The sequence below is a fragment of the Tupaia chinensis genome, unplaced genomic scaffold, assembly GCF_000334495.1.
Source record: "Tupaia chinensis unplaced genomic scaffold, TupChi_1.0 Scaffold000622_1, whole genome shotgun sequence".
Classification (NCBI taxonomy): Eukaryota; Metazoa; Chordata; class Mammalia; order Scandentia; family Tupaiidae; genus Tupaia; species Tupaia belangeri.
Window position 1 is genome coordinate 6,120,116 of NW_006160142.1, and position 9,692 is coordinate 6,129,807.

Consider the following 9,692-nt stretch of genomic DNA (forward strand, 5'->3'; position numbering starts at 1 on the left):
ACTTCTTAGTAAAGCAATAGAGAAATCATCTAGAATTAAGTAGAGCTGGGTTCTTGGCAGTGAGATTTAATCACTCTTAAAACAGAAAGGTGAAGTGGTACCATAAAGACCATCTTGTTTGGTAGTTTCCAGACATGTATTGGGTTGTCAGAAAAAGGATTCTTTCTATGCAAAAGGTGTCAGGACTCAGACCCACCTGAGGGGTTTTTAGAAACATTATAGGTTCTAGGACACATCTATCCCTATTGAATAAGAATTTCCAGGCTCTGGACCCAGGAATCTGTATTTTGAAATTTCTTGGTGATTTGGGAGAAACAGTCAAATTTGGGAGCCACTAACCTCATCATCATGCTTCAGCTTTCAGGTGAGGAAACTGAGGACGAGGGAGGTGAACTCAGGGGATAAGACTAGAAACCTTGCAACCTGGAGAATCAGTGAATCTCTGGTTTCACCTTAGGCTCTTGTGATGTCTGACTCATACTGTAGTTTTCTTCCTAAAATCTACTTCTTTTCATTTTAATTTTTATTTTTGGCAGCATGTTGAGTTCTCCTATTTCATTCCCAGGGTGCTATTTCTTGCTTCAGTATAAAGAGTGGTGTGTCAAGGCCCTGTGTGGTGACACAGCTGGGTGTGAGCTTTGAGGCTGATCTCCACGACCCTTTTTCTCAGATTTCAGTGCTGTGCATTATCTCATCCTGGTGGCTTCTTTGTGATTTACAGCTTCACCCACCACACCATTTAAAAAAAATAAATAAAATAAATAAGAAGTCCTATCTTTTGATATATTTTTGGCTACAGAATAACTCCAGATGGTACATTTTGTATAGGGGGAAAAATAACAGAATTTTCCACACATTTATGTGAATTTTTTTTTTTACTTTCAATTTCAGTTATTAATCTTACAAAGGGCTCATTTTGTAAAGGGACTAATCTGAACAAATGTACTTGTATACAATATTTAATTCCTGAGGCAAAAATTCAGAACTCTATTGCCATCATAAGCCAAAATAACATTCCAATTTTCTAGAAATAGAAAATTAAGAAAAAGAGCTTTTAATGCTTGAGTTTGACATTGAAAAATGAGTGACAAAAATGAGATCAGATAAAATGATGTCATCGAAAGACCTTAAAAAACATACAGCCGTATGCAGATGGAAGTTATTGATTTTTAAAATCGTTATTCTGATTTGAGAGCCGATACAGTTTCACATGATTAACAGCATGCTCAGAAAAACTCATAATTAGGCATGTCTTGCAAAATACTACTGAGAATGTAGGTTATTTATGGAAAACGTCTTTTATTTTGAAATGATCTTCTCACTGGTTTTTATTACTTGGATTGTTCTGGATCAAGGTGAGGACCTATGAGCCTAAAATATTTATAATCTTAGCAGTGTTTCCATAGAATATGAGAGAACCTCAGCATTAACCATTCATGCTGATCTCACAGAGCCACCCCACGAATTTGTTCAGGTTTGCTGGAATGATGAAACAAGATAGAAAAAAAGTTTCAGGACATTTTATAAGCAGGTCTTTTAATTCAGAAAGTATTAAAGAGGTCTTCTCTGGTACTGCTTTAATTCAGATGGGTTCTATAAAAAAAAGAGAAAATAGGAAATTTGAACAATCTCAAAACCACTAATATGGTGATGAGAATTTTTATTTTTTAGAAGGCAGATCTCCGGAATTTTTGCATTTTCTTCGTGATAAAGTGTGTGGAAATCCATGTGTGGGTGAGAGAAAGAAGCACCCTGCACAGGGTTCGGTCACTCTGCATTCCCCTTCCTCTGGTCCTCTACCTGTCCCATCAGCTTGTTTGGCACCCACGTGCCTGCTGGGTGTATTTCAGGCTGTCCTGATCGGAATTCGAACTGCAGTCATTATGTGGGATCAAGCCTTTCTTGACCAGTGCATTACTGTTGTACCATGGAGCCAGCCCCTCCAGAAATTTCTGATTGGGAATAAGTACTTCAAAATAACTGGATATTGTATAAGTTTTTTGTGTTTCGTTTTGTTTTTTTTTTTCCCCCTTAGAGAGCGAGAGAGAAAAGAGAGGTGACACTCCCAACCTCAACCAGCCTGGAACTCAGCCATGTGTGTGCTTGGTGGATATAGGGAAATTCAGGAACATGAACCCAGGACCATGTGGGTCCAGCATTGTGTTATAGCTGTGCCTGATCCCTGGCCCTCAGTAAACTTGTGAACATTGAGTTTTGATTGCTGTAGAGCCATGCACATTTAAATTAATCGTATTGAAAATTCTGTGAGGATTCACTTTTAATTTATTTCTTAGTTCCTTCTTTTCTGAATCCAGATGTTACTTTAGGTTTTGCTTGTGATCCCTTAAAGAAATGGACATGTAGGATGGCTAGTGAACATATTTTGTTCTTCAGCTGTTTCTGTAGACATAATAAGGTACTTCAAGAGTGAAAAAAACAAAGGGGGGTGTGTGAGGGGGAGATGTGTCCAGCAGGTGGCATAGTGGTTAAGGTGCTAGATTCCATATAGTTGACCACTGTTGGAGTCCCAGACCCGTGGCTTGGAAACGACACGTGTGTGTGCATGCCCAAAATCCCCAGAGGAGAATGTAGAAGGGATTGCAGCATGGCTGTCCACCCTCAGGGATAATTTCTCATTTTTCCTCTCTCTGTCTCTGTCTTGGGCAAGTGCATGCACCCTAAAGAAGTTTCTTCTGATCCTAGAGCTAGCCCTTGTTAACATGCTCTTTATGCTTTTTCATGGTCTGGTTTATTCAGTTTCTCACACATGTATGCTCAGATACCTTAGGCCATACATTTAATTATGCTCACTTTGTGTGTACAGAACTCATGATGTAACACTTGTGATGTAGCTCAGGATGTCAAGCATGTTAAAATTTTTTTCCAAAACACTTTTCATGGCTGTATAAAGTAGACATACAGTCCCATATTTCATTTAGGCCATCTTTAAAAGTGCAGTGGCACACCCCATTGCATTTAAATTTTATCTGGATTCACCTTTTCCCTTACATTCTTATGAGGGGAATTGCTGGGTCTAAGGCATGTTTTTAACACCGGTTTCAAAGATTCTGCCTCTATGACTTACTAACTTTTGTATTCACTTCCTACTGTGGTAAATGCCTTCAGACTTAAACAGACTGGTGATAGTTTATATGGGATTTGGCTTTTGTTACTTGAAACGTTTGGATTTCTGTAAATCACGATAGTCTTTATGCCGAGAACACATGGACATGTGCCTTATGTCTCAAGCAGAGATACTCCCAGCCTACAGTAGAAGTGTAATTGACTACTGGCTGAATTTCCTTTCTTTTCATGTGGAATAAGAATGAGATTTATTGGCTTGTATAAACTAGAGCAGGAAAGTTAATAGAAATAATAAAAGCTGTCAGGCTCTGCTTAGCTCTATTATGGTATTATACTCAGATCCTTTTAAAGCTGTGTGTTTAGAAAATTGTGCAGTTTAATGTGTCTAGGAATATTTTCTTTAAACTTTGCTCATTTTGTTTCATAAGAGAAAAAGATAGGCACCGCAACAGGGTCCCCAGTGTCAGCCAACCGGGGTCACAGGCATGTGCGTACACCCACAGAATCCAGTCTCAGAAAGTTTAGCACCAGAGTACATCTCGAGGCTTTCAATTTTCTTATTAGTTCCTCTGTGTTCTGAATTTCACTTACGTGTATATCTTATAAATCATATGCTTTTACATATTCTTAATTTAGGTTACAGGGGGGAGAGGGTTCAGGACCAAGTAACAAGATAGATATTTGCATGCAAAATTGCTTTTTCTATCCATAGTTCATTTGTATTTACTGCTGAGTAGCCTCTTAAACAGCAGCTATTTAAATCTTACATTTAATTTTATGAGGCTGCAGGTAGTGTGGTGATTAAGGGTGCTTAAACTCTCACATGGCCAACCATGGTTCGAATACCAGAAATGGCAGTTTGCTTTCTCTCTCTGTCCCTCTGTCTCTCTTGTCATTAATTAATAAGTAAATAAATAGATAAAAAATTATTTTTTAAAAAAATCTTACATTTAATTTTGAGTAATGATGTGGTAACTGTCAAGGACACAGAAAGTTAATATGACTTCCCTTTAAGTCACATGAGCAGGGACTGTCTTTGCTTGGAATACATGCAAAAGATCCCTCTTCAGGACTCTGATAATGCCATACTCTTTCCAGCACCACTGTAGAGACTTCAAGAGAAAGAAGCAATTAATGGTGCCATTCCAAATCCCAAGAAGGTGCAGTGTAAGAGGACTGGGCAATGGATAGAGCACAAGTCTTTTCTTTAGAGAGGTTTTTGCTATAGGGCACATGCGCTCACCAGAAAGACAGAGAGAGACAGAGAGACAGAAAGCAAAGAATCTCCCTCCCCCAGGGGGGATGGCCATGCCTCAATCCCTTCTCCTCCATTCCCCTCTCAGGATCTTGGGCACACACACACATGCGCCCGGCGTGAGTTTAAGCCACCGGGCCCGGGATTCGAACCTCGGTCAACCACATGGGAATCCAGCAACATAGCCATTACGCTAACTACTGGTCCCTAGAGCACAAGTCTTTATATAACTGTAATTAATAAAGGTATGACTCATTTGGGTCCAGCAGGTGGCGTGGTGGTGGTTAAAGTGTTGTACTCCCACATGGCTGACTACAGTTCAAGTCTCGGACCTGGCCACATGTCTTCTCACTTTCCCTCTCTTATCTCTGCAGTCATATTAAAAAATAATAATAATCGCTTTTTATGGGACCAGCAGTTAGCGTAATGGCTATGTCACTGGACTCCCATGTAGTTGACCGCGGTTCGAGTCCCGGACCCGGTGGCTTAAACTCACGCCGGGCACGTGTGTGTACGTGCCCAAGATCCCGAAAGGAGAATGGAGGAGAAGGGATTGTGGCGTGGCCATCCCCCCGGGGGGTGATTTCTCGCTTTCTGTCTCTATGTCTCTCTCTCTCTGTCTGTCTGGCAAGCGCATGCACCCTATTGCAAAAACCTCTCCAAAAAAAAAAGAAAAATAATAATCTTTTTTTAATGGCATGACTCACAAACCTCAAATGTGAAGACTGAAATTTAAAAGTTACAGAGAATGGTTATTCACATTATAAAATGACTCATCATCCCTTATAATTTGATATTCCCATGGTATATTTGAGTATTTTTCTTATTGTTTCCTGAAAAAAAATCAAATAAGAATGCTCCATGATGGAGTTTCTTAGAATATTATGATATGACCCAGGTGTTCCACTCCTAGGTATTTGCCCAGAAATACCAGAAGCACTTGGGTATTTTAAATCTCTGGATATTTACCCAGAAATACCTAGGAATGAAATGAAAGCAAATATCCACACAAAAACATACATACCAATGTTCATAGCAGTGTTATTTGTAGCAGCTCCACACGAAAACAACCCAGAAGTCTGTCTCAGGTGAATGGGTAAATAAACTGTGGTATAGCCCTACAGTGGAATATCACTCCAACATGAAAGTTAGTAAACTGGGCCTGTCCAATGGCCTTGTGGTTAAAGGAGCTGAATCCCACGTGGCTGCCCATGCAGCTTGAATCCCAGCCCCAGCAGCTTGAAAAACAGGCAGGGCTCATGCACGCATGCCCCAAACCATGAAAGGATGGCTGAATGGAGGAGAAGGAATTGTACCATTAATGCACCCCATGGGGGGGTGTTTTCTCTCCCTCTCTCACTCTGGTGAGCACAAGTGCCCCTCTAGCTTATAAACGAGTGAACAAGCAAACAAAATGAATAAACTGTGGCTATTCACAGCAACGTTAATGAATCTTAAAATAGTTATGCTGAATGAAGTAGCCAGACAAGAAAAAAGACTTGAAGCTTTCTGGTTCCATTTATATAGAAACACAAACAATAGAGGCCGGCAGGTCGCATGGTGGTTAAGGGTGCAGAACTCTTACATGGCTGACCATGGTTTGAGTCCCAGACTGGCCATTTGCCACAATCCCTTGTCTTCCAGTCTCCTCTCAGGATTTTGGGACATGGACGCATGTGCACCTGGCATGAATTTTAAGCTGCCTGGTCTGGGACTTGAACTGTGGTCAACTATGTGGGAGTCCAACAATGTAACCATTACACCATCTTTTTTTAAAAAAATAATTATTTACTTAATTTTATTCATCACCATTATTATTTTTTAATTTGCTACAGGGCATGTGAGCTCACCAGAGAGAGAGGGAGAGAAAAAAAAAAAGTAAGAGAAGGAGAGAGAAAGTAAGTGAGAATGCAAGTCACCAGATCCAGGACTTAAACCATCAGCCATATGGAAGCCCAGCACATTAATCACCATGCCACTTGCTGGCCCATATTTATCTTTCTTTTTCTTTTTTTCTTTTTTAATATTGAAACAGTTTTATAGAGTTTTCTTTTTCTTAATTGATTTTTTTTTTTTTTTTTTTTTTAGTTTTCACTGCAGACAGCAGCTGGCTAACTGCCAACAAGAGAGACAACATCCTCCAGGGGGATAGCCATGCCACAATCCCTTCTGCTCCGTTCTCCTCCTGGGATTATAGGCATGCACACACACACGCTGTTATGTAGAGACTTTGGTACATCTGGGCACAGAAGTATGTAGTAAAGGCCTCGGAGGAGGTGAGCTTGAGCTGAGTGTGAGGTGGGTGTTTTAGGAGGTGAGCCAAGTCTGAGAATGTTAGGGGCTTTGTGGGGAATGCACTAGAGGAAAGCGGGGACTTGTGTGTTTACCATACAGCTTGGAACTGTCCTTTGAAAGCCTTGGGGCATCGCTGATAGGTGGTAAGCAAGGGGCAAAGTCAGATCAGGACCCTTTTCCTTCTCTAGGAGAATGAGGAAGCAGGAACCTCAGGTTCAGAGCTCAAGGAGCCCTTATGATATGCCACCCCCCAAATCTGTCTAAAGAACATTTCTGTCAGGGAGAACCTTGTTATCCAAGAGGAACCGACCTTTCCAGGCAACTCTGCTCTTTCCAAGAAACTGCACACCACATTGGAATTCCACCTGTACAAATACTTACGATTTCTCATTTCAAAAATAAAGTGTTCTTTGTAGAAACTAAGGAAAATACAGTTAAGAATAAAGAAATTGCCTTTATTTAATTCCACCTCCCAGTTCCAACTACCTTTAACATTTTGGTGTCAAACTGATCTATGTTTTCAAACAAAAATAGAATCCTGATGTGCATATTTTCTGACCTGCAGCTTTATCGGTGCATCTCATGTTTTATGTATGCATATAAAATACCATAGGTTTTTATTTGACACACAAGAGTCTATAATTTATTTAATCAAACTCCTCTTGGGGATTTTGTTTGTTATAAAATGTGTTTAAAAAATCTGGGAAAACAATAATTAATTTGTCTTATTAAAAAGCAAGTAAACCAAAGATTGTAAATTACATTTTTTATTAAAAGATACAATTTCTGAATTTATAGTACAGAAAAATAGCCTTAATCTGTTATATTTTTTAATTAAACGAAGGGAGAGAGGTCCCCCTCTAGAATTACATGTGGGCACATACAGTGGTTCTTTGTTACCCAGTGATAATTATTTCATCTGTGTTATTCACAAAAAATAACCACAATGTGGCCTCTATTGTTTCCAAAGAAAGATTTCTTCTCCGGTCAGAAATACATTGGGATCTATAAGTCACAGTAATAGCAAACAATTTTTTTGGGAATGCTTCTGCATTCCTCGTATTTTTAGAAGCATGTTACATTTATTATACTAACTCAACCCTCAAATCAGTCCTTTGTGAAACAGTTATTATTATTTCTGTTTTACAGATGAGTGCACTCAAGCACAGAGTATTCGTAGCTTACCCAATGATCAGCTTATAATAGGAAAACATATTCATCAATCCTGCCATGCAGGCTTGCAAGTTGAAATTACAGTGAATATCGTGTTAAAGACATGTGGTTATCTTAGAGAATGTAATGCTTGGTGTTGATCAGAGTGGATGGAAACAGGCCACCCACACACCCAGTGCTGGTGGGAGAGCGAGTCCATTTCTGTAGGACAGTAGGTTCCCTTCCAGAAATTTATTCTTAGAAAGTAATTGACAGGGTTATAATGATATTATCATGATCATGTCAGTATTTCTGAGAACAGTGAGCAGCTATATGTCATGGTAGGGACTTGGTTACACACACAGTGGTGGAATGTTCTACAGCTATTAAAAATTATGATTTGGGGCCAAGTGGTAACACAGTGGTAACCAAGGGGACCCACATGGGAAAGATCAGGAGTTTGAGCTCTCAGACCTCCCTTAACACTCTAGGCCTGGGTGTGTATGTGTCTGTGACTGGAGCCGGCTGAGGTGGGTCATGGTATGAAGACTCTGTTGAGGGTTTCTCTTTCTCAGAAGAAATAAATAAATTAAGTTTCTTTTTAAAAGATGATTTGAGAGTCTGCTGATTTGAGAGTCTGCTATGGAAATAGTTTTCCAGGAAATAGTAAATGGCGATAAATAAGTGGCATGGAACATAAAGATCTGTGTCCCTGCTTATTGGTCTTGGCCCCCACTGGGACACCAATGCAGCTGGCTCCTTTGTTTCTCCAGTGCTGAAGAAACTTGTCAGCCATTGACCCATGGATGCTTATCCACTCACAGAACCCCTAGAGTTCCAGTAAGGGAACCATCTTGGGTTTCCAAATATTAGCAGTATAATGCCTGGCATAGATGAGGGAGAAAAGGAATTAATACATTTTGTTATAGACAGCCCCCACCCCTCTTTTTTAAATGAGAGAGTAGAGAAAGAGGTGTTTTGTTTTGTTTTTAAACAAGGTATCTCCATTGTCACAATCTTCTGCTGTAGTCTTCCAGTTAGCTAGGACTGCAGGTACAACCCTGTCCCGGGTTGTTCAGATCAGTGAAGGAAATGAACCTAGGCCTCCCATGGGCTTGTGGTTCCACCTTTACACAACACAACAGTGTCCTACCCCCTGCACCACTGCTGCTGGGCCTTGTTACTAATCTTATACTGACTTCGTTTAACAAATGCAGAAATAGAACTTTACAACTGGAAAGTCCGGTCATGGCAAGAACTACGAATTAGGGGTTTTGTTTTGTTTTGAAGTCTTCCACTAAGCTTACTTAAACACTTTTGTTCTCCACTTGAGACTCACTCCACTCACCAAGGAGTTTTCTTTTTTACCTCTTTAAAGACCAGTGCTTTGATGCCAGAAGTTTCATTTTCCTACCAAAGTTTACCTGTCCTGAGCCTTATTTCCCCTCCAGACCTTGGCAATAGCTGGGCTGGAGCATTTGGATTCAGAGTCATCATGAACAATGACTGATAACACTTTTTGTAGGTAATTTGTTTTTAACAACTGCTGTTTCTCAAAGCCTCACTTTCTTGGGAATTGCAGAAATCATAACCCCCCACCCCCCACAGCTCACTCTGAATGCTTCTACACCAAAGTTTTTATGGAAACTTTGTTCCATAAAATAACTTTATGTGGTGTGCTTTCTACATTTTGAGAAAATATCTGCAAATATTTTGGGAACTAAATTTCGGGAAAGGCTACCCTCTGGCTGAACTCTGCTTACAAAATCCATAAATACAGAGTTTCAGCTCTGCACAGCAGGACAGGTGCAAGTGCACACCACCAACCTAACAGCCGGAGACCGTTTCTGCAAACATCCTGCCAGGAGGAGTGGAGAATAACAAAGGAAAAAAAAAAAGCCTTCTA